Source organism: Amblyraja radiata, chromosome 10 (genome assembly GCF_010909765.2).
Source record: "Amblyraja radiata isolate CabotCenter1 chromosome 10, sAmbRad1.1.pri, whole genome shotgun sequence".
NCBI classification, from domain to species: Eukaryota; Metazoa; Chordata; class Chondrichthyes; order Rajiformes; family Rajidae; genus Amblyraja; species Amblyraja radiata.
This window is the reverse complement of record NC_045965.1, coordinates 22320887-22347127: the sequence shown is the minus strand read 5'-3', so window position 1 is coordinate 22347127 and position 26241 is coordinate 22320887. Positions and strand designations below refer to the sequence as shown.

The window sequence follows — 26241 nt, the reverse complement described above, 5'->3', positions numbered from 1 at the left end:
TGCTCGAAGAATCCATCTCAGAGGCATTCTACAAACTCCCTTTCTTGGGGTCCAGAACCACCTGATTTTCCTAGTTTACCTGCATATTGAAATCTCCCATAACCACAGCGGCATTACCTTTGTTACATGCCAATTTTAACTCCTGCTGCAACTTGCACCCTATATCCAGGCTACTGTTTGGGGGCCTGTAGATAACTCCCATTAATGTCTTCTTACCTATACAATTCCTCAATTTTATCCACAGCGACTCTACATCGTCAGTCCCTATGTCACCCCTCGCAAGGGACTGAATTTCATCCCTCACCAACAGAGCTACCGCACCTCCTCAGCCCACCTGCCTGTGCTTTCCATAGGACGTATAACCCTGAATATTCAGTTCCCAGTCCCGATCCTCCTGCAGCCATGTCTCTGTAATCCCCACAATGTCATATCTACCAATCTCTAACTGAGCCGCAAGCTCATCCACTTTACTTCTTATACTTCGCGCATTCATATATAATACTTTTAATCCATTACTCACCTCACCTTTCACATCGATTCCTATTTAACGGCCATACTCTCCTATACCTTCGTGAGCTTTCTGTCCCGTTAATTCTGGTGTGTTAACTTTTCCTATACTCTCGTTCCCTTTAACTCAATCCTTATATTTCCAATTTGTCTCCACCCCCCGCCCCCCCACTATTTAGTTTAAACCTGCCTGCCAGAATGCTGGTCCCCCGCCTGTTAAGGTGCAACCCATCCCTTTTGTACAATTCACCCTTACCCCAAAACAGATCCCAGTGGTCTAAGAATCTAAATCCCTGCCCCAGCTCCTCAGCCACACATTCAGATCCCATATCTCCCTGTTCCTGCCCTCACTAGCACGAGGAAATGGAAGCAAACTGGAGATAACCACCCTGGAGGTTCTGCTTTCAGCCTTCTTCTGAGCTCTCTAAAGTCATGCTCCAGAATCTCTTTCCTCTTTTTCCCGACTTCATTTGTGCCGACATGCACTACCACTTCCGGCTGCTCACCTTCACCCTTAAGGATGCCCTGCAATCGGTCCGTGACGTCCTGGATCTGGCACCAGGGAGGCAACACACCATCCTTGAATCCCGCCTGTTGCCGCAGACACCCTTAATCTGTACCCCTCACGATGGAGTCCCCGACTACCACGGATCTGCCTGACATCTGTCTATTCGGCTTTGCTTCAGAGCCACGTTTTGACTCGCAGACCTGTCCGCCGCTCAGAATGGCAGTGTCTTCTTTCCCGACAGCTTCCAAGAGGGTGAACCTGTTTTCAAGAGGTACTTCCCCCGGGATCTCCTGTACTCCAAGCTTCCTTCCTTTCCTCATCGTCACCCACCTTCTCTCTTCCGGTATCTTCGGTGCAACGATCTCCGTCGGTTCTGTCCAGGAAACTCTTGTTTTCCAGGATGATCCTGAGATCATCCAGTTCCCTCTCCAGTGCCTCAACACGGTCCTTCAGGAGCTGAACCTGGACACACTTTTCACAGTTGTAGCAGCCAGCGGCCCTGACCTCCCACATCCTGCAAGCATCACACTGAATCAGCTGACCTGTAATTTCTTCGCTGTGTCTCACCCTCTCCAACTTTTGGCATAGTCTCCTCCCTCAGCCTCCTTGCCGAAGACTCTTGAGCCAAAGACTCGCACTTTCCCCACAAGACTCGGGCCAAGAGACGCAGGACCGGACTGAGTGTCTCAGTACAGACGCAGGTTCGGGCGACGCCGCCAGACACAGATAGCGCTGCCACACACTGTGTCAGACGGGACTGCACTGTCACACACTGACGCATGGCTGGGCACTCCCTTCACACTGCACTAGAAGATTGAGAAAATTCACCACCCAATAACACTGAACAGTGTTCAATCTTCACACACCAACACAGGACCAAACACAGTCTTCAAAAGCAAACAATTGGCCAGACACTGTCTATGCACATTACCTAGAAGCCAGGCACCACCTGTACACAATGACATTGACATGAGTATACACCCCACAAAATAACAATGGGCAAGGCAGAGCCTGCACATAACATGGGATTGAGCAGTGCTGCACTCACTGACCAGGGCACAATCTCCACATACTCAATTCATGGGTTCATGCTCAATTGTCACACTCTTAAGGCAGCACCACACTCAATCTCTACCAGCTGACACAGATTTGATCACAGCCACCATTCACTGATACAGGACAGGCTCGACAGTAACATGCAACCAAGCACAGTTTTCATTCACTAACAGTAATCTGAGCACATATTAAGCACCAAACAGTCTACAAACCCTCCAATAGGGGGTGTCAAGCAATGCCTTGACTTGAACCAAGGGTGGGTCACTGCTTTTAGACAAAGTACGGAGTTGTGCCCTGCTATCACTTGTAGGTAGCATAATCTGTATACCCTAACACAGCACCAAGCAATTACATGCCAACACAGCACCCACTCACTACACCAACAGAAACAAATGCAGCCAATGCATACCAGTCCAAGGGAACCCTGACCACAGACAAAACCTGGCCTCCACATATCGGCAGGCCGAGTGCTGCCTACACTAACCAAGTACAGCCTCCACATACTAGCAGAACCTTTCACATCTCACACATGACCCTTTGCTGCCTCTACACTTTAATAATGGACCTGCACACATTTAACATACCTAGAACTGAGGATACTAATACACAACATCCAGTGGACCTGCACAGGGACAGAACAGCAACTGTCAATAGCATGGAAACACTTGCTCCCTTTACACAACAGCACAGCTTTTACATTGGTACGGGACTGAACAAAGCATCCACACACCATTGTACAGGATTAAATGTAGTCTATATTGTCACTAACCATCAAACATCACATGCAACCTCTCGGTGTTAATATTAGGTCTGGCACAGCCTTCACATGCTAAGATGGCAGCAAAGAGCACAGTTTCTACGCAGCAACAGGAACTGAGCAAAATGCAAAGTATAAATGCAGATTGAAGTACACACATACACGCAAACTCAGGGCTGAATACAGGTCTGACACACAAAGAAGAGAAACACACACTCCCAAGTTTCAAACACAAGACCAAGCATCACTGGCACACAAATTGACACCAGAGACACAGGAACTGCAGATGCTGGAATATTGTGGAGAATTCAACGTGCCAGACAAACCGACACAAACTGACCAGGCTGAGCATAATCCCTGAACACAGAACTCGAGTTAAAACAACCCATTCGTGTAAATTAAAAAGCACCCACTCCACCATCTTCCCTCAAACACATATAGAGAACCAACAATCGAAAGATGCAGCGTGCTGACAGTGGAGTTGCTATGGTTGTAGTAACAACACCATGGTTCCCCATATCAATCCAGACCTACCTCGTGTATAGATTCAGATAATCTTGCAGTGTCAAGTAGATATGAATAATACTACCCTCAGCATTTCCACACACAAGGGCAGGAGTACTGGCAAGTTATTGCGATATTCAAGGGCCTGGTTAACAAAGACATTTCTATTTGCAGCTCCCAGCTCAAGTCAGTGAGTGTTCAGCTCTCACCCCACTCCAACACCTATTCACTATGTCACTGGGCCCGCTGCCAGGTGAACTCTTCTCCAGCTGTAACCAGAGCCTTGAAAGTTTCAGTGAGAAAAGTTGCTTGTCTGTGGTTAAAACAGCCATGTGCCGGGGCCCAAAACCCTGTAAAAAGTACCGGAGTGCAACATACTGGAACCAGGAGTTTGCTGTAGGCCTCTCTGCTCTTTGTCTTCAGAGACTGTTCCATTCCATCAGTCCTCCAAGGGTTAATTCAATCTGCCTCCGCTCAGCACCCACTCCACTCCCTTGCCGTCCCCTCCCCCACTCACTACGAATAGAGAAAAGCAGCAGGATGGGAGGAACAGCTCAGCTCGGGCCAAGCCAGTCGCAGCCGGTCAGAAGAGCACCATGTATCCATTCACACTGGCCCACAAAGCAAATATCCCGGGCACCATCGCAGTCTTCTGCGCTTAACACCAGAGACAGTCGGCACAGGAAGCTGCACAGAAGGCTATTTTTACAGTCTTCTTCTGGGCAGATGCGTACCTTGTTTAAATTTGTTTCCTCTCCTAGGGGTTTCCACCCTTACAATCCCCCACTTCAACTTCCTCCTTATTGTTTGTGGGAGGAATCACCCCCACCAGGAAACAGCTGCCCGAGCAGCACTCCATGAACTTGCACGCACGCACGCGCGAACAGGCACTACCGGATGAATCAGGCACTCGCCTAGTCAGTCAAGACTCTCTGCCGAATTACACAGGCCCCAACCTAAGTCCACCCATTTAACCCCTGGCCTACCAAAGCTCAGCAACTACACATTTAATTTGTGCCGACTATCAACAATCCATGACGTGAATCTCTTTTTATTCTCCCCACAGGCTTAGCCGCCAGGTGCCATGTGTATAATCATGCTTCCATGCTGTATCTTTCCATCAATTAATCAATGCCCTTTCCAGATATGTAGAGAAAGGAACTGCAGATGCTGGTTTATACCAAATAAAGACACAATACGCGGTAGTAACTCAGCGTGACATTTTGGGTCGAGACTCGACCCGAAACATCACCCATCCTTTTTCTCCAGTTGCTACCTGACCCACTGAGTTACTCCCTTTCCAGATATCTTTGCCAACAATGTATTTCCAGAATAAGGAAAAACATTCTTTGCACTTCTCCTAATGCTGCTATGATCAAGAATTATTAGCAATAGGCACCAGAGCGGCACAGCCAATGGAGCCACCACCTCACAGTTCTAGTGATGCAGGTTCAATCCTAACCTTGGGTGCTGACTGTGTGGAGTTTACATGTTCTCCCTGTGAGGGCCTGGGCTTCCCCCAGGAGCTCTGGTATCCTCCCACATATCAAAGAGGTGCGGCTTGGTAGGTTTAACTGGCTGCTGTAAGTTGCCCTTCATGTGTGGGTGGGGGAAAATAAATCCAAATGTACTTGGATGCTGATGGTCAGTGCAAACTTACTGTGCCTCAGGGTCAGTTTCCATGCTACTTTGGGTCAGTTTCTATGGCTCTACTCCCCCCAAGGCATTTTGATGCTCTCTGCAGTATTTGATTTCAGAGTCACAGCCCAGAAGCAGGCCCTTCAGCCCACTAAGTTTGTGGCAAACATCAACCTTCCATTACATTCATCTCTTTTTACTCTTCCCACATTCTCAAAAATTCGCCACAGATTCTACCACTCATCTACATCTCAAAGGTAATTTACAGTGCCTGATTAGATTAGTTTATTGTCATATACACCAGGGTTCAATGAAATTCCATGTTCATATGAAGCATAAAGTAAGCAGTATAATACGGTAATAACAAATATAAAATATATACAATGATGAGTGCAAGCCTGTGGTGCAAAAATCAGATAGGGCAAAAGAATATTAAAGTATTAAATATTAAAGTATAATAATGTTCAAAAAAGCGAGAGTAAGAGTTCATGGCAGCACCTCCAGGAATGGGGTGTGAAGAAGATTCAGTATTCGAATAGTAGTGGGGAAGTAGGTGTTCCGAAGACTGAACATGTGAGTTTTCAAGCTCCTGTATTTTTCCCCATAAGGTAGTTGAAAGAAAAGGGAATGGCCAGGGTGACAGACATCTCTTACAATACCTTCAACCTTCCAGATGCAAAGCACTGTAAACATGGGCCTGGGTGGAGGAATGTGACAAGCCTGTGAAGGATTGGGCTGTGTTCACCATTCTCTGCAGATTCAGGTGACCAAGTGCACTGCAGTTGCCATACTAGGCTGAGATGCAGTCCATCAGAATAATTTCAATCGCACATCTGTAAACATTTGAGAGAAGCCTCGTGGATATGCCAATGCTTCGGAAATACCAAGAAAGTAAATACACTGATGTGGTTTCTGGATCAATTTGCACATCTTTGGGTTGTAAGTGGAATTGGGGAACCCACGGTAAATCCACATGATCACAGGGAGAACATGCAAACTCCACACACAAAACACCTGGCACTGAGGCAGTGACTACTAGTTACACTATTCTGACACCCAGTTAAGCCAAACTTTTGCAAATTTGGAGTCCACATTGAACCTACAATCTTCTGACCTGAAAGCATAAGATATCAAGTAATGCAAGATCAATGTTGACTTTAAATTTGAGAAAGACAGACCGTAGGATATTAAGGGACATGGAGTTTGCCTATGGGTCATCCATAAACTTACTTCAAAGAACTACATGGGGTTCACTGGATGAATCAACAGGAAACTTTACTCTCTATCCTCAGTGAATAAAGTCATGGATTCATTATAGCACAGAAACAGAACCTTCAAACCACAACATTCATGCCTTTCATTGATGATACATTTATACCAACACCATTTTTCAGCAAGCCTTGGCGATTTAAGTGCTGGTCTAGATAGTTAAGTGTTGAGAGTACCTGTCTTCACCACACCCACCTAGGCAGTGGATTCTAGATTCCAACCAAGCTCGGGATGAAACAATTCCCCCTTAGATCTCCTCTAAATTCTTACCATTTATCTTGGATCTATGCCATCGGGTTTCAAATATCTCAACTGTGGAAAAAAGCTTCCTAAGACCAAGCTTATCCACACTCCTTATAATTTTGTACACCTCTGTCAGAGAAAATGCACCTCTAGTAGCCCAGGGCTTCTTAAAGAACAGGCTGAGCAAGTGAATTTCCAAAATGGCCTCATCCTCCAATATCTAGATTGTTATTTCAAGCTTGCAAGGTGACTCACAATAAGCCACATTTACCTTGGACTGAAGGGGGGAAATCCCAAATTGCCTCCTTCAGTCCAAGGTAAATGTGGCTTATTGTGAGTCACCGTGCAAATTGACTTCAAGTGAACTCTTTCACCTGTCGTCTCCACTAACTACACAAGCAGTCAGCTCACAGCCCAGCATTGAATGCTTCAGATTTAGTTTTATTATTCTCACGTGTACTAGGTATAGAGAAGGGCTTTGTTTTGCTTCTATCCAAACAGAGCAGATGTAACATACATAAATACAATCGCTGTGGCGCAGCGGTAGAGTTGCTACCTTACAGTGCCAGAGACCCGGATTGAATCCTGACTATGGGTGCTTTTGAACAGAGTTTATATGTTCTTCCTACGATCGCGTGGATTTTCTACAGATGCTCTAGTAGGGAGGAGGGGAGAAGACCAGGGTGGGACAAGCCTTTGATTATGTTGGCTGCTTTTCTGAGGCAGCGTGAAGTGTAAATGATGTGAATGGTGGCTTATCCTCCCGTTAGTTCCCAGTCACAATTCGCATTACCACCACGGTAACAATTGGGCATAACCGTAAAGCCAAATCACTATTGATTCAGTTCGCCTCGATAAATTGTCCCTCGTGTGCAGAACTAATATACGGGTGATTGTTGGTCGGAGCGGACTCGGTGGGCCTGTTCCCATGCTGTATCTCTAAACTAAATTAACTAAATCAAGTCAAACTCAAGTACAATAGATAGAGCAAAGGGGAAGATAAGAGTGCAGAATATTCATCCCTCCTAGTTCTAGTGCATCCAATATCCAGATTGGAGGGCACTAATGTATGGGTACCAACAATAGTGGCAACAGCTAATTTGCATTCTTATCTTATCCTCCCACCTTTGGCCAAAGACAATATACATTCACATCCACGGCAATATACATTGCACACCGTGAAGTCACAGTGCACAACACCTTTGGGTATAATCATTCATGCAGAGTGCAGCTTTTTTTTTAGAAATACAGCATGGAAACAGGTCTTTTGCCGACCACCGATCACCCATACACTAGTCCAATGTTATCCCACTTTCGTATCCTACACACTAGGGACGATTAACAGAAGCTAATTAACCTACAACCATGCACGTCTTTGGATTATGGGAGAAAACTGGAGCACCCAGAGAGCACCCGTAGTCAGGATCAAACCTGGGTCTCTGGCGCTGTGAGCCAGCAACTCTACCGCTGTGCCATTGTGCCGACCACTGTCCTAAGGACAGAACAAGTATGGTCAGATTCTTCCTCTGAGCACTCCTGTGTACATCATATCAAATGAACAGGTTCACAGTACAGGGCTTGAAATTAACGGTTGCCCGGGTGCCACTGACCACTCAAAGCGCTGCCGGGCAACCTAAACACCGAGTCATTTTTCCCGGCTTGGCAACCAGATACTGGTTTGTACCGAAGACAGACACAAAAAACTGGAGAAACTCCGTGGGTCAGGCAGCATCTCTGGAGAAAAGGAACGCGACGTTTTGTGTCGGCGGTGACGGCTGTATTGCGTGGGAAAGATACTAGGTGCGGGGTGAGGAAGGGTCGGAGCGAATGACGGGCCCCGAACAGCGGCTCCATCTCTTCCTCCTCCCGCCCCCCCTGATAGCGACCGCTGCTTGCAAATGCGCTAACGGCACTTTCAATACAAACCCTCCCGCACGCCGAGGCCTCCCCCTCCCTCCCTCGGCGTGCGGGAGGGTTTGTATTGAAAGTGCCGTTAGCGCATTTGCAAGCAGCGGTCGCTATCAGGGCGGGCGGGGGGCGGGAGGAGGAGGTGATGGAGCCGCTGTCGCGACCGCTTCTGCATGCGAATTGTGACTGGGAACTAACGGGAGGATAAGCCACCATTGACATCATTTACACTTCACGCTGCCTCAGAAAAGCAGCCAACATAATCAAAGGCTTGTCCCACCCTGGTCTTCCCCCCTCCTCCCTACTAGAGCATCTGGAGAAAATCCACGCGATCGTAGGAAGAATATATAAACTCTGTTCAAAAGCACCCATAGTCAGGATTCAATCCGGGTCTCTGGCACTGTAAGGTAGCAACTCTACCGCTGCGCCACAGCGATTGTATTTATGTATGTTATTCGCTCCGACCCTTCTGAAGCAGCTGCACCAAAGATACTATAGCTATAGGATCTTTGAGCTGCACCGCTCGGCCCCGCACCTTACTGTTGGCTGGCGGAGGAGGGAGGCGGTGGCGAGGAGTTCCCAACGGCCAAGGCAGCGGGGCGATGTTGTCTGAGGAGCGCTGACCCTCCTTCCTCCCCACCTCGCCCCCCCCCCTCTCTCTCTCTCTCTCTCTCTTGTACGCCCCCTCCACCTCCCCCCCCCCCCCCAGCTCCCCCCCCCTTATCCTGGGACCCCTCCTCTCCATCCATAGAAACATAGAAAATAGGTGCAGGAGTAGGCTATTCGGCCCTTCGAACCTGCACCGCCATTCAATATGATCATGGCTGATCATCCAACAGTATCCTGTACCTGCCTTCTCTCCATACCCCGATATCTTTAGCCACAAGGGCCGCATCTAACTCCCTCTTAAATACATCCCGCACTGATCCCCATTCCCGCCTCTATTCAGTCCTCACTGACATCCCGTCCTCCCCCCCCCCCAATCTATTCATCCTGCGCTGATCACCCTATCCACCTCGCATTGATTCTCCTGCCACCCCTTCCCCCCCCCCCCCCCCATCCATCCTGCACTGGTTCCCCAATTCATCCTGTACTTACCCCTTTCCCATCCATCCTGCACTTCTCCTCCATCCATCCTGTAATGATCCCCCATCCATCCTGTACTAATCCACGCATTCACCCCGTACTGACCCACCCTCCATTTACCCTGCACCTTCCCCTCATTCATCCTGTAGTGATCCCCCATTCATCCTGCACAGACCCTCCGATCCACACTGTACTGACACCCCCCCCCCCCATTCATCCTGCGCTGATCTCTCTCCCCCCCCCCATCCATCCTGTACTGATCCTCCCATTCAAGAAGAATGGGGGGAACAGTCTGAAGGGTCTCGACCCGAAACATTGCCTATTTCCTTCGCTCCATAGATGCTGCCTCACCCGCTGAGTTTCTCCAGCACTTTTGTCTACCCCCATCCATCCCGTACTGAACCCCCCCATTCAACATCACTGACATCCCCTGTGCTCTCCCCTCACAATTTTACCTACTCCAACCAACACGTACTAATTCACCTGCCTCAATCCATCCATTCTGCACCGGCTGCCTTTAACCCCCCCCCCCCCCCCCCCCCCCCCCCGCCATCTATCCACCCCCCCCCTCCCTGACCCTATTGTCCTGAGAATGTCTTCAGAGCGAACATTGACTATGTTTGATAACGGAATGCAATCAAATGTGTTTTAATTCCCATTATTTGTTTTAATCCATAAAGATGGATTAATTAAATTGTGAACACGTGAAACATTAAAACCGCAGTGTTCGATTGTCACTGCTGCCGTTGACACTTTATTACAGAATTCATTTTAACGGCAAATCAATGCTCTTAATATGGAGTATCAGTACTGTAGTTATTTAATGAGCACCATTCACAACTATATGTACGCATATATGTTACCATGGTCCAGGATTTATTGACACAGGTTGATCATACACTGAATAATCCAACCACATTTTTGTTTGGAAGTGGAAAGAACTAATAGAAATTGCATTAATTGCAATGTGTAAAAAGAGTTGAAATACTGTCTTATAATGTTGCTGCATGTCATTGTGGAATATATCATGTCTTGATTGGTGAATATGTTTTGTTTGTGAATTTATTTGAAGCAGAAATAATATGTGAATGCTTCATTGAGTATAATTCCGACTGGTAACTACGCACTTCGTCCGAGCACATTATCGTACGCGTCATGCAAGCCATCTTAAATGACCACCTAAACTGTCATTTGGCAACCTAATAAGCTGCCAAGGTTGCCCGGCTGGCAACAGGGAAAAAAGTTAAGCGAGAGCCCTGCAGTAGCATTGACAGACTCAGATGGGCTCAGAAGTGCCACATGGAATAATTGCTCAATAGTGCAAGGCAGTAGTGTACTAATAACAGTGTATTTTGCAATAGTTACAGTTGTCAACAACCAATTAACATCGAAGACTGAAACAAAAACAGAACAAACTGGAAGCCTCTTGCATTTCTTCCAATGTAGTATTTCAGTGGTATATGCCACCCCACATAGTCACACCACATGAGCGAATATGGCAAACCATAGTGAAAAGTCAGTGTATCAAAGGCAGATGTGGTGTCAAACAGCATTGTCACCTTCCCCTCAGTCAACAATGAACCATTGTACATTTCCTTGATCGTCTACTTTGATCTGTCCTTTTAACACCATACATGCTCTATGTATCCTTCCATATTTCTAGCTTCCCTCCCCCCAGACTCTCAGTCTGAAGAAGGGTCTCAACCCGAAATGTCACCCATCTCTTCTCCCCAGAGATGCTGTCTGTCCTGCTAAATTACTCCAGCATTTTGTGTCTATCTTTGAAAGAATTGGACCCTGCCACAACACTTCAAGCAGACTGCACAGCGTGAAGTCACACTTTCATTGTGGTGAGCATTGTAAATAAATTAATCAAGTTATTGTTTTGAAAACAAAACCTGCAGTGGTTGTATTGGGGACAGAAGCAGTTCAGGTCCCCCCAGCCATTGCACAGAAATTTGTTTAAAACCTTCTGACTTTAATTTTGTAAATGGATGATAACTCAGCGGGTCAGGCGACATCTCTGGAGAAAAAGGATTGGTGACTTTTAGGGTCGGGACCTTTCTTCAGACTGACCTGAAACGTCACCCATCTTTTTTCTCCAGAGATGCTGCCTGTCCCGCTGAGTTACTCCAGCACTTTGTGTCTATCTTCAATATATGCCAGCATCTGCAGTTCCTTTCCACACATAACTGATGATGTGTCACTATTACATAATGCACCCATAGTACTCATGAAAATGTTGACTTGAATGTTCAGCATTTATATCTTTTGGAACTTTGTATGAATAATGTACTTTTTGAAATTTAAAAACTAGTTATTGCACATCAGACGTGACTGCAAACCAACAGCATCCAAGGATCAGGAAATGAGGTCTCCGGGAAACCGGCACTGAAGAGGAGGTGTGACCTGGGGCAGATCAGGCACGGTCATATTGAATTTGAGAGGCTGAGTGGCCTATTCCTGCTTTCTTGCATTTTTGCAATTTTGATTACTTACCTCTCCCACCACCAATGCATCATGACAGCGGTGCGCACCATCTACAAAATTTGCTGCAACTACAGCACCTTCCAACCCACGATCTCTACCATCTCTGATCATTAATAACCCATTATCTGTTATTTGCACTTTATCAGTCTATTTATTCATGTGTGTATATATTTATACAATGGTATATGGACACACTGATCTGTTTTGTAGTAAATGCCTACTACGTTCTGTGTGCTGAAGTAAACCAAGAATTTCATTGTCCTATCAGGGACCCATGACAATAAACTCACTTGAACTTGAACTTTCCCTCTCAACCCAATCGCCTTCTCCCTGTAACCTTTGATACCTTCGGAAACATTTTGAGTCAGAATCCTTCTTCAGTCTTACTCCAACATTTTGTGCTTATTTTTGGAAATAAATTATCTTTCATCATTGTTGTTGGGTCTAAATCCTGCAGCGCCCCCCCCCACCCAAACACCATTAATTACTAGAAAGAACAGCTCACCAACACCTCAACTTATGCTGACTTTAGCCGGAAAGTCCAAACCAGGTAAAATAAATAAAATGAACTACTGCATCAGTTACAATGACTAAATGTTTTCTGTGAGTATTCAGGGCTGTCAGCCCTGATCACATGATCACATCAAGAGTGGCAATTTGTTCTCAGTAAGGACTGTGGTACAATGAACCTTGAGACAATTTTGGATATCGTCAGCTGAGGATCAACTGGACCGTTATGTTTAGTTGTGCTCTTTTGAAATTTCAAAAATGTATGCCAAATACAACCACGCCTTATCTTAAAATAGATATTCACCTTTGCTGCTTCTAGATCATAACAATCTCATTTATTTGGCTCATGAAGAATGTTATGTGGAGGTTGAAAGGTGGCATATCATTATATAAATCGTTGACAATAATAGTTCCAGTACCATTCCTCTAGAGTTAAGTCAAGAGAGACAACGGTCATATGTCTGTAGGCCCCCCTCGGTCATGACTGACCATGGGTGATGCATCCCAGTTGTTGGCTGCTTGCTCCAAACCTCGGCTAGAGCAGCGTCGCTTGTGGCTGAAGAGACCAATGCGGGAGTGACAGTCTCTGTCATAAAGGTCACATTTGTGTGTGGTCACTGGTTTGTTGAAGTTGCTGCGCTCCTTTCTGCGTGCCCGCTTGTCTGCCGCTGTGTTCATCAGTTTCTCTTCCCCCATTTTGATGTTGGTTCAGGGTATCTCTCCACCTCGTGCAGTCAGCTGCAAGGCTCTCCCAGGACCCCTCATCGAAGACTAGCGCCTTCATATCTCTCTTGCAGACATTCTTGTAGCTGGGGGTTCTCCTCCCAGATGTCAGCTATCCAAAGAGGATGTCTTGTGGAATACGTCCATCCTCCATGCGGTGGACATGGCTCAGCCACCGTAGTCTGTGCTGCCTGAGTAGAGTGCACATACAGGGAAAGCCAGCACGAGACAGGATCTCGGCGTTGGACACTCTGTCTTGCCAGGATATGCCCAGGATACGGCGGATGCTTCCAAGGTGAAAGGTGTTGAGCTTTCTCTCCTGTCTGGCATATGTAGTCCATGTCTCACTGCCGTACAGCAGCGTACTGTTGATACACACGTTGTAGACTGCTATCTTTGTCTTCACTGGCAGCTTTGCGTTGGTCCACACTCGAGTTCTAAGGCGAGCGAGAGTTGTAGCTGCCTTCCCAATCCTCTTATCAATCTCTGTGTCCAAGGAGAGGTTGTCGGTGATGGTGGATCCGAGGTATCATATGTACCAACACCGGAATTGTTAAATTCTTATTTGCAACAGCATAACTGGCCTGCTAATCCAGATAGAACTCCCACACCCATCTTTTACAAGTTTATACAGCTATCCCTAATGCTGATTTTTTGGCCTCTGTTAATAATAGAGTACTTTACCAAATGTATTTTGAAAACCCAGATATATTAATATTCTACCATCTCTCTGCACGGTTAACTTCCTCTCTCAAAATTTGCTTTATTCCAGTTTATTATCACATTCTGGTTTTGGTTCAATTTATTATAAGGAAGTAACTATTCTATGATATTATGACAGGTCAATATTATTTAGATAAGGTACATTGACTATTTATGGGAAGGAGGTATTGGATTATGATGGGGAAATAATATGATTATGATTGAATTATTAATCTTTAGGTTACAAGGGAAATATCACTATAATGGGGTTTAAGTTTGAAGTTATGATGGGAAGATATTACTTCACTAGTTGTAGAGCCCTATAATTTTACCTGACAACATGTAACATTTTGTTATCATAGGCTCCTTATGAAAGGGAATGGTGTAATGGTGAAATATTGGTTTTCAAAGTTATGATGAGGGGGATGTGTTAATATGTTTATGATAAGGAAATATGTTCTTGGTACAATGGGAAGATAGTAATAGAGATTGCGGTGGAGGAATAACAACTACGGGTTATGATGGGGATTATTATAATGTGGTTGTGCTGGGAGATATTTATGTATTTCATTATGAACCATAAGCATTCAAACCCCCGCCATTCCTTCGCAATTCTCCATTACTGCCTGCAAGGATTTGCTAAATTGGCTCCATAACAAATCCATGCAACACACAAACTGAAAAATCATGATTCCAGATCTAAGTTCTTATTTAATAAAAAGGAATTGCAGATGCTAGTTAATACCAAGAATGGACACACAATGCTGGAGTAACTCAACAGGTCAGGCAGCATCTTCAACTTTGAAGAAAGGGCCCAACCCAAAAAGTCACCTATCCATCAAAATGTCACCCACCCTTCAGAGAAGAAAGGTCCCAACCTAAATATCACATCCAATTTCTCCAGAGATGCTGTCTGATCTGCTGAGTTACTCCAGCATTTTATATCTATCTTAGCTCTTATTTGGTTTTAACCCTATCATAAACATCTCCTCTTTTCTCTTGATCTCTTCTCCACACTTACAAACAAGTTTGATTTGCAACTTTTCCCAGTCAGCCGAAACATTAAGATAGAAACAAAGTGCTGGAGTAACTCAGCGGGCCAGGCAGCATCTCTGGAGAAAAAGGATATGTAATAATCCAAAACGTCACTCATCCGTTTTCTCCAGAGAAGCTGCTTGATCCACTGAGTTACTCCAGCACTCCAGTGTCTATCTTTGGTATATGTCAGCATCTGCAGTTCCTTTCTACACCGGAACCATTAATTCTGTGCTTTCTCCACAGATATTGCTTAAACTGCAGAGCGGTTCAAGCATTTACTGTCTTTATTCCAGACTTACCAGAGGTAACTGTCTGCAATTCCTTCCCACATCTGGAGTCTTAACCTCGTCAGCAATCCATTATTCCAGGAGCATCAGGCAGCATCTGCAAAAAAAAGATTCAATATTACTCTATGGGATATAAACATGTATCATTACATTATCAACACGATCAGATGCAGGAAGTCAGCCTGGTTTTTCAGAAATTAGAACAAAGAGAAAATTCAGAAGGTTGATGGGTTCAGATTCAACCCCGATTACTTCCAATGTTTTGCAATTGATTTTGTGCCTCCTCTCACGTCAACAACTATTCACAACACATGTCATGTAGCCTTCTCCTGCTACATTTCTATGCTTGAAACGTTTACTGTTTTGCTAACCCAGTGCTTAAAACACAAAGGTCTCTTTGTGCCTGCAGCTACTGTGCTCTCGGTTCAATCCTTTTAAGGTACAGTGCAGGGAAGATTTGGAAACAAAGAAGCAGCAATAAAATGGCAAATGACTTCATTGTCAAAAAACATGAACTCATGCTTCTAATGCATGACAAAGCATTTGTGCAACAGGTGGGACTCACTGCAAATGGGCACTAACGGGCACTAACTTGCTTGGAAACTAACGGAGCACCAGTAATAATGTGTAGGAAGGAACAGCAGATGCTGGTTGACACCGTAGACACAAAATGCTGGAGTAACACAGTGGGTCAGACAGCATCTCTGGAGATAAGGAAAGCCTTTCTTTATGGCCCAGCTTTCCCAGAGTCCTCCCAGGTCCCAACTCAACACCTTCTTCCATCTAACTGGTGATTACTGGCTTCAGGCTCACAGATGACATTGTGGAACAGGTCGGTGATGGAAGGAACAGCTGAGCCATATAGATCCACAAATCCTGGCTCACCAACCACTATTCGGGGTAATAAATATATGCTTGCCAGAGATGTACTTTGATCTTGCAATTGCCTCATGTTTTCACTCTCAGAAACGTGCATGCAAATGGTGGCAATAAGTCCATTGCATGTGTGTCGAAAGGCTCTTCACCTAGCGATATTTGCCCACTTCCCTGCCATTTTGACTACGCCTGTTAAATTGATGATATAATCTTCACCTCAATAACCACGTGTACTATTATTAGACATTATGCTCTGAAATTTGACCTTTATTGTCGTAGTGGCAGTCGTCAGGCAATAGAAACAGATCTTTCAATATTCTACACCAACCTTCTGCCACCTCTCTCCATTTCACCATGTCAGCATTCTATTCACCCTCGCTATTGATTTACCCATATTCAATTATTCAATGATCTTTCACTCAAAACCCACAACAGGGATTCAGAGAAGGCACTCAAAGTTAAAGCCTGGACTGGCAGTGGTGAAATAGGAATGGGATGTGTAGAAAACAACTGCAGGTGCTGGTTTAAATCAAAGGTAGACACAAAATGCTGGAGTAACTCAGCGGGTCAGGTAGCATCTCTGGAGAGAAGGAATGGGTGATGTTTCGGGTCGAGACCCTTTTTCAGAAAACTGGGATGGTTGAGAATATAAGAATCAAATCATTTCCAATATTTTGGAAAACAGTAAGGGTGGAGGAAATAACAGTAGGAGGGAGAGGTAACAGTTTGGAGGACATTTTTTAAAGGGACAGGAATTTAAAAATTAAGGTTTTATTCATGTGTTTCAGTGTGATGTGAAAACACTTAACAGGCCAGCATTCATTCCCCATCCCTAATTACTCTTGAATAGGGAGTGAACCAATATCTTGAACTTCTGATGGAAGTACTCCCATGTTATAGAACGAGAGCATGTTCAGGATTTAGATATCGAGTCATTCAGCATGGAAACAGGCCCTTTGGCCCAACATGTCCCTGCTGACCAATATGTCTACTTGAGCTGGTCCCATTTTCCCACATTTGGCCCATGTCCTTGAAATCTTTCATATCCATGTACCTGCCTAAATGTGTTTAAATGGTGTAATTGTGCCCACCTCTACCACTTCCTCTGCAGCTCGTTCCATACACCCCCCCACCCGCTGTGTGAAAAATGTGCCCTCAGGTCCTTTATAACTTTTTTCCTTTCACCTTAAACCTAGGTCTTCTAGTTTTCGACTGCCCTGATTTGGTAAAAAGACTGTGACCAACCATCTTATCTATGCCTCTCATGATTGCATAAATCTCTGAACCACTGGCGTCAGGCCCATCAGCTACAAGTGCTGATTATGTGAGAAATCAATATTAGGTTGGACAAAGGCCAGAGATGAAGAGACAAAAAGTGTGATACAAGGAGAAAAGTGGCACAAAATGTGAAGCCAGAGAAGGAATAAAGATGGAAAGGGAGAAATGGGTGCGAATGGGTGAACATTAAATTCTCCCATTTTTAAGTAACTAACCTACACGCTCCACCCTCCCTTCTCCCTCCCCCCCCACTCCCCCCAGTGCCCCACCTGCATGCACTCCCAATTCTCCCTTTCCACTTCCCACTATATTACTTTATCTGTTCACATTTCATGCACATCTATCCTTATCTCACATCTTTTGGCCTTTTATCCCTGGCCTTTCTCCAACCATCTGACAATAGCCCCCCTCACCTGTATCCACCTCTCTTCCAGCTTTTTTGTTTCCCCCTCCCCCCCTTCAGATCTTTCTTCAGATTGAAGAAAGGTCCCAACTGACAAATAATCGTTGCACTATCGCAAACCATTTTTGTGCAAATAGAAAGACCGCTAAACCAGAAGATAACAAGATCAGAGTTCTAGTTATGTATCGATGATTGTCACAGACAGATGGGCCAAAGGGCCAGTTTTCTACACTGTGGGTCGATGATAATTCAGAGGGCAGCCACACTGATGAGAGATAAAAGTCATGTATAGGTCAGACTGCATGGGAGAAGCAGTCCCTTCCCAGAGGACACTGGAGAAACAGAGACGTTTACAACAATCTGTTGTGTTATGGCCATCATAACCAAGAATAGTTTTTTAAAAGGATTAAATTCTAATTATATTTAACATTACTTAAGTAACCATGATGGTAGTTGAATTATCTTTTCATTGCCATCATTTAGGATTACAATTTTAACTGCAGCCAATTAACCTACAAACCTGTATAATGCACTACTTTCTTTCAGAACATGGATGCACGAGGTTCAACTTGAACTGAGTTCAAAACCCGAGAATTTAATCAGTGTAGCCATTGATTCCAGTATGGGATGTAAATTTATTTAGACTTTGGTGGTACAGCGTGGAAACAGGCCCTTTAGCCCATGCCGACCAATGACCAGCAAGCACTATCCTATATTGCTAGGCACAGTTTACAATTTTATCGAAGCCAATTAACCTATACATCTTTGGAATGTGGGAGGAAACCGGAGCACCCGTAGAAGACCCACGCGGTCACAGGGAGAACATACATAGTCCATACAGGCAGCACCCATGATGAATATCGAACCCAGTTCTCTTGCGCTGTGAGGCAGCATCTCTACCGCTGTACCTCCTTTGTAGCTGAGGGGTGCCTCAAACAACAACTGGAGTGAGAAGTAGGAGTTACAATGGGATTGATAGGAAGTATTTTCCTGTATCCCACACAACCACAGGCGGGAGGTGTCAGCCAGATGGACTCAAGATCCTGATTTCAGACTTCAGACGGTGCCACTAGAGAGCATCCACGGCTCTGAGAGTCATATAGACAGTACTTTCCAGGAAGTGGTCACCCCAAGAAGCACAGTGGTGATGGGTGACCTCTAGACAGAGCAAGACGGACAGGTAAGTGGCATAGGAGTTCGCTGGGCTCTCTCACTGCGATTCACCTCTGAATACTGCAGGGAATTCCTCAGAGGGAATACAGCCGAGTCTACTCCTTGTACTGTGGTGAACTACAGGCTGGGAGTGGGGAGGGAAGCAGTTCAAGTTCAAGTGAGTATATTGTCATACTTGAACTGCAAAGAGCTGCAAAGACAGAGGCATTGGCAATGAGGGGGCAAGAAAGGCAGTGCTTTTGTCCTAGTTGATTCGACCACCTGAAGGGTCTCGACCTAAAACATCACCTATCCAAGTTGGTCTCGACCTGAAGCAACATCTATCCATGTAGAAGGGTCTCAACCCAAAACATTACCTATCCATGTTCTCCAGAGATGCTGCCTGATCTGCTGAGTTACTCCAGCATTTTGTGCCCTTTTTTTTAATCCCTTATTCCTTCTTCACCATGTTATCCACTGTGCTGCCACCTCCAGGGATCTTTGGGCATGTATGCCAAGGTGTGTCCATTCCTCAATACTCCCAAGGCTCCACCACACAGGGTTTATGTCCCACTTTTATTAGTTCACAAACATCATGATTACATTCCATCTGACATTGCTCTGCTCATTTTACCAACTAATCAATAGCATCCTGTAATTCATGACTATCCTATCAATATCATTTTCATGCGATCTGCTAATTCCTGATCGTATCTCCCATATTTATCTCCAAATCGTCAATGTACATAACGATATGGGTCGCGACACAGGCCTTGCACCTCTTCTTCAATAAGGATAGCATATTTGCTGTCCATCAGTCAGTGGCTAGAGCCGCGCCATATACCCGGTAGGCGGCGCGGCTCTCGTCAGCAGCGGTCTCTGCAGTCCGTCTGCGTTTTTATTATTTTATGTCTATGTTTTTATGTAGTTTTTGTTATTTTTGTTGGGGTATGTGTGTGGGGGGGTGGGGGGGTTGGGGGTAACTTTTAAATCTCTCCCTGCACGGGAGACCCAACCTTTTCTTTGTCGGGTCTCCGTTGTCGTTGGGGCTGCAACGAGGAGCGGCCTCCAACAGGAAGGCCGGGAGCTCTGGTGCCGACTACACACCTCACCGTCGCGGAGCTGGCCGAGTCCAGAGCGGGTGGAGCTGTGGTGGACGCTGCTGCGGCCCGACCCCCGGAGATTCGGTGGCTGCAACTGCGGGTTTGGCGGACGGCACCAGGAGCCCGCGGGTCCCTGGAGGGAGACCGCTTTTCGGGGCTTCCGCAACGGCGACTTCTCCCGCCCGAGTTGCGGGGTTGAAGAGCACCTGGAGCGGGGCCTTACAGCACCGCCCCGCGCGGCTTGGAATGGCGGCGGGTCTCTGCGAGCGCGCGCTGGGGGCTCTAACACCAAGACCCGGTGTGCGACCTTGCATTACCCGGCGTGGCTTAATGGCCACGGGACAATCGCCATCGCCCGCCGGGGGCTTTGACTTTGACTCTGACATTGGGGGGGGGGGGGGGGGGGAGTGCAGTGGAGAGAAAAGTTTTTTGGCCTTCCATCACAGCAATGTGATGGATGTTTATGTAAATTATGTTGTGTCTTGGGTCTATTTGTTTGTAATGTATGGCTGCAGAAACGGCATTTCGTTTGGACCTCAAGGGGTCCAAATGACAATAAATTGAATTGAATAGAGAAGATTTAAAAAATCTATCAGGGCCACAGCAAACTAAACCCTCAACCACCATTCAAAGATGAAATAATGAAAGCTTAAGGCCAATGTGTAAGGCTGAAAGCTACAGACAGTGAGTCCAAGCAATGTTGGATTTCACTGGCAGACAGATTAAGGCAAATTACAAGACATTTTGTAAATATATTAAGACACAGCGATGACCAGGGAAAAGAGTTATTTCCATTTGAGACCAAAGGAACAATTTAGTTTAGTTTAGACATACAGCGTGGAAACAGGCCCTTTGACAATCGACAATAGGTGCAGGAGTAGGCCATTCGGCCCTTCGATCCAGCACCGTCATTCAACGTGATCATGGCTGATCATCCCCAATCAATACCCCGTTCCTGCCTTCTCCCCATATCCCCGGACTCCCCTATCTTTAAGAGCTCTATCTAGCTCTCTCTTGAAAGTATCCAGAGAATCGGCCTCCACCGCCCTCCGAGGCAAAGAATTCCACAGACTGGAATTGGCTCATCAAGTCCACGCTGACCAGCGATCCCTGTACACCAACACTTAAGCTACACACTAGGCACAATTAAAAATGTCTTTGGAGTATGGGAGGAAAACGGAGCACCCGGACAAAATCCGCGCGGTCACGGGGAGAATGTACAGACGGGATTGAACCCGGGTCTCTGGCACAATAAGGCAGCAACTCTACCGCTTCGCCACAGGGCTGTCCCTATTTGTGTGTGGAGCCGGAGGAGATGTCTTGAATGATCATTTCTCATCTGTATTCAGCAGGGAAGACATTTGGAGATTTCAGGGAGGTGACTGAAAATTCTTGAATACATTACGATTAAAAATGGAGATGTGTTTGTGGACACCCAACAGAGATTTGATAATGTAAGAGTAACTACAATCAATTGTTTATGGAGGGAACAAGAATGGTTGACAATGGTGCTAAGTCCTCGTTACCCACTGAGTTGCTGTCTGTAGATCCATGAGGTTGGCTGTTTATGGCTGGGAGTACTGGTAAGCATCGTATGGTCCTTTCTCCACAGCCCTCTCCTGTGTATCAATGAGTTGGATGAAGGGATGGGTTCACCTTCCTGAAGCATACCTAGAATCCTGCTTTGCTCTAATTTGGATGGGATCTAATTATGGCGAGTGGGAGAAAGGTTGTGCAGGACTTGTGCAATGCCTGGAAATCCTTCCAATCGTGTCAACTTCAGATAGAATTGGACAGCACAGTGGTGCAGTGGTAGACTTTCTGCATTACAGTGCCAGAGTCTAGGTTTGATCCTGACTACACGTGCTGTCTATACGGAGTTCGTACGTTCTCCACGTGACCATATGGGTTATCTTCCACAGGCCAAAGACATACAGGTCTGTAGTTAATTGGCTTCGGCAAAAATTTCAAATTGTCCCTAGTGTATAGGATAGTGCTAGTGTACGGGGATTGCTGGTCAGTGCAGACTCGCTGGGCCGAAGGGCCCGTTCCTGCGCTGTATCACTAAACTAATGGAAAGAGGAGTAACGATTTGTCAACAGTGGGATTTGAGAGATTTACAGATGAAAGTTGCTGTGGAGAATCTTAGCAAAGTACCTCTCTCCCAACCAAAGACAATATACAATAGACAATAGGTGCAGGAGTAGGCCATTCAGCCCTTCGAGCCAACACCGCCATTCAGTATGATCATGGCTGATCATCCCCAATCAGTACCCCGTTCCTGCCTTCTCCCCATATCCCCTGACTCCACTATCTTTAAGAGCCCTATCTAGCTCTCTCTTGAAAGTATTCAGAGAACCAGCCTCCACTGCCCTCTGAGGCAGAGAATTCCACAGACTCACAACTCTCTGTGAGAAAAAGTGTTTTCTCTTCTCCGTTCTAAATGGCTTACCCCTTATTCTTAAACTGTGGCCCCTGGTTCTGGACTCCCCCAACATCGGGAACATGTTTCCTGCCTCTAGCATGTCCAAACCCTTAACAATCTTATATGTTTCAATAAGATTGCCTCTCATCCTTCTAAATTCCAGAGTGTTTAGGCCCAGCCGCTCCTTGTAAACTTACAAGGTGCACTCCCTCAATAGCAAGAATGTCCTTCCTCAAATTAAGGGACCAAAACTGCACACAATACTCCAGGTGTGGTCTCACTAGGGCCCTGTACAACGGTAGAAGGACCTCTTTGCTCCTATACTCGACTCCTCTTGTTATAAAGGCCAACATGCCATTCGCTTTCTTCACTGCCTGTTTACTTTCATAGACTGATGATCAAGGACCCTCAGATCCCGTTGTACTTCCCCTTTTCCCAACTTGACGCCATTTAGATAGTAATCTGCCTTCCTGTTTTTGATACCAAAGTGGATAACATCACATTTATCCACATTAAACTTAATCTGCCATGCATCTGCCCACTTCCCTAACCTGTCCAAGTCACCCTGCATTCTCATAGCATCCTCCTCACAGTTCACACTGCCACCCAGCTTTGTGTCATCTGCAAATTTGCTAATGTTACTTTGAATCCCTTCATCCAAATCATTGATGTATATTGTAAATAGCTACGGTCCCAGCACCGAGCTTTGCGGTACCCCACTAGTCACTGCCTGCCATTCTGAAAGGGACTCTTTGTTTCCTGTCTGCCAACCAATTTTCTATCCATGTCAGCACTCTACCCCCAATACCATGTGCCCTAATTTTGCCCACTAATCCCCTATGTGGGACCTTATCAAATGCTTTTTGAAAGTCCAGGTACACTACATCCACTGGCTCTCACTTGTCCATTTTCCTAGTTATATCCTCAAAAAATCCCAGAAGATTAGTCAAGCATGATTTCCCCTTCATAAATCCATGCTGACTCGGACCGATCCTGTTACTGCTATCCAATTGTGCGGCTATTTCATCTTTTATAATTGACTCCAGCATCTTCCCCACCACCGATGTCAGGCTAACTGGTCGCTTATGGACGCTTTATGCTTCCAGAGCTGTGATTTGGGATCAGGAGGAGGCCACGTGTGCAAGCTTTTACATGGAAGAAGAAGTTGGCGGCATCCATGTGTTTTATTATCTGTGGGAAGTCTGTGCAATTTGAGCAGTCCACACAATCAAAAGGAATGTGGTAAGTTGGATGTCCTGTCCAGTTCTAACCTGTCCAGTCCTAGGCCCAACACAAGGATGTAATCACAATGAAGGCACATCAGCATCTTTACTTTCTCAGGAGTTTAAAGAGATTTGGCAAGTCACAGAATACTTTGACAACATCTACAAATGGACTGTAGAATGTATCCTAACTGGTTGCATCATGGTCTGGTATGGCAATTCCAATGCACAGAGTGGTGGACTCAGCCAGGTCCATTACGAGCCATGCCCTCTTCTTGCTGCTAACATCGGGCGGGTAGGAGGTGCAGAAGCCTGACGTTGCATGCTACCAGATTCAGGAACAACTACTTTCCTCCAACCATCAGGTTCTTTAACTAATTTACATAAACCTAATCTAAACTCAGCCACAGAATACTACCGACTACCTCTTGTACTACAATTATTTGTTTTTCTAATTGAGCTTTGGCACTAATGTATTTTTTTTGCAGTCTTTTTCTTTTCACAGTCTTGCAGAATTTGAACGAGATTCGAGTGAGATTTTTGTTTTGGTGTGTTGTCCGAGTCTTGCTTGTCATGCTGCTGCAAGCAAGACTTTCGTTGTACCTGTACTTCACTACACTTGTGCATGTGACAATAAACTCAATTTGACATATTAAAAGTTGGCTCAATGGAAACACAAAGGCAACGTTCAACCATGGTTCTAGTGTGTGAAGGGCTTGTGCTGTGGGCTATTGAATGAGAGCTGGAAACAATTATAACTAAAATAACTCATCTTTGATCAACCTGGAAACTAGCCTTCCTGTTAAATAAACTTCCACAATTCAATAAACTTAGCAGAATATACAACACAGGAATCAGACATGAACTTACAGCTGATGCTAGATATTTTGAATGAGAGAAAGTGCTAGAAAATAACCTACAGAGAGAGGATGGCTGGAAGGAAGTGGTAGCAGAAGAGGTTTATCAAGATGCTAAAGATAGACACAAAGAGCTGGAGTAACTCAGCAGGTTAGGCAGCATCTCTGGGGAAAAAGGATGTGTGGCGTTTTGGGCCGGGACCTTTCTTCAGAACTGCCTGGATTAGACGGTATTATTTATAGGAGAGGTTGGATAATCTTGGATTGTTTTCTCTGAAGTGTCAGAAGTGGGCAGAATTCTGATGATTTCTAATGATCTGACAGAAATTTAGTAAATCATAAAATGCATAGAATAGACAAACAGAATTTTTTTACCAAGTTTGGAAATGTCAAATACTAGATGCCATATCTTTAAGGTAAGAGGAGGAATGTTTAAAGGAGACGTGTTGGGCAAATATTTTTACACACAGTGGAGGGTGCCTGGAACATACTGGCAGGTAGAGTGGTGGAGGCTGATGTGACAGCAGCATTTAAGAGGAATTAGACAAGGTTGGGAAGGGGAAGGGGAAGGGGAAGGGGAAGGGGAAGGGGGGGGGGTTAAGATCATGTACAAGTAGTTCGAATAGATTGGCATCGTGGTCAGTACAGATATGGTGGGCTGAAGGGTCTGTTCCCGTGTTATACTATTTACTGTAAAGAAAGGAACTGTAGATGCTGATTTTTACCGAAGATAAACACGAAGTGCTGGGGTAACTCAGTGGTCAGGCGGCATCTCTGGAGAAAAGGGGTGGGTGGGGAGTGGGACCCTCCCTCAGACTCTAGACCCTTCTTGTACAATTTACTGTGAGATAAAAAAAACACCTAGGATTTCACAATTGGTAAACCTGTATCTTGTCTCCACCATCGGATCAAATATTGCCATAGGTTTGTGTTAAAGCAGCAAGTACACGGGGGGGGGGGGCATCAATCACAACGCAGGGGAGCAGAGAGAGACCATCGCCGGGAGAGAGAGATAGAGATAGAGAGAGAGCTGTCATCGGGGAGGGAGGAGACCTGTGGCCCGGGCCTCGATCCCCAGACAACCGCCGCCGCCTCCCTCCCTCCTGGCCCGGCCCGACCCGGCATCCTAACCGCCCGCCTCCCTCCAGGCCCAGCTGCTCGGGCCTCGACGGGCGTTCCTCGTTCCCCCCTGTCCCTCTCACTCACCCACTCACCGCCCGCCCGTCTCTGCCGCCGCCACCGCCACCGCCGCCGCTGCTGCTGCTGCTGCTGCCCCGGGGCCGGGCCGGCCTCACCGCGCTGCCTGCCGGGACATGGACCCACCCGCAGCGCATCAGCGCCTCCTCCCCCGCAAACACTTTCCCCCGGCACACCAGGGCCGCGGCACAACGTTCCCCCCACCCACCCACCCCCGGCACACCAGGGCCGCGGCACAACGTTCCCCCCACCCACCCCCGGCACACCAGGGCCGCGGCACAACGTCCCCCCTCTGGCCGGGAAAACACGATCCCGTCCCCCATTAAACGGATGGTATGAATATTCCCTCCATCAAAGACAAGTGGCTCATTAAGCTGGAGATAGGGTGGGTCAGGTAAGGCTTGTAGATTCAGTTTAGTTTAGTGTCACACACCAGAGTGCAATGAAACTCCTTGTTCACATGAAGCTTACACAGTTCATGTCATAGGAGCAGAATTAGGC

At 46.1% G+C, this 26241-nt stretch overlaps 1 protein-coding gene across 5 annotated transcripts in view; it reads right to left on the bottom strand.

The window, feature by feature from the left end:
* The window catches only part of rc3h1 (ring finger and CCCH-type domains 1), a 104714-nt gene extending 78883 nt beyond the window's left edge, over window positions 1-25831 (bottom strand). For 2 of the 5 annotated variants that reach the window (XM_033028327.1, XM_033028329.1), the window contains exon 1: window positions 4067-4229. The gene's annotated coding sequence lies outside the window, so the exon portion shown is untranslated. Of the gene's footprint in view, window positions 1-3362; window positions 4011-4066; window positions 4230-15238; window positions 15324-25749 lie in introns of those variants that run through there. The other 3 variants (XM_033028325.1, XM_033028326.1, XM_033028328.1) reach the window with 3 other exon arrangements.
* Window positions 25832-26241: the final 410 nt, after the last annotated feature.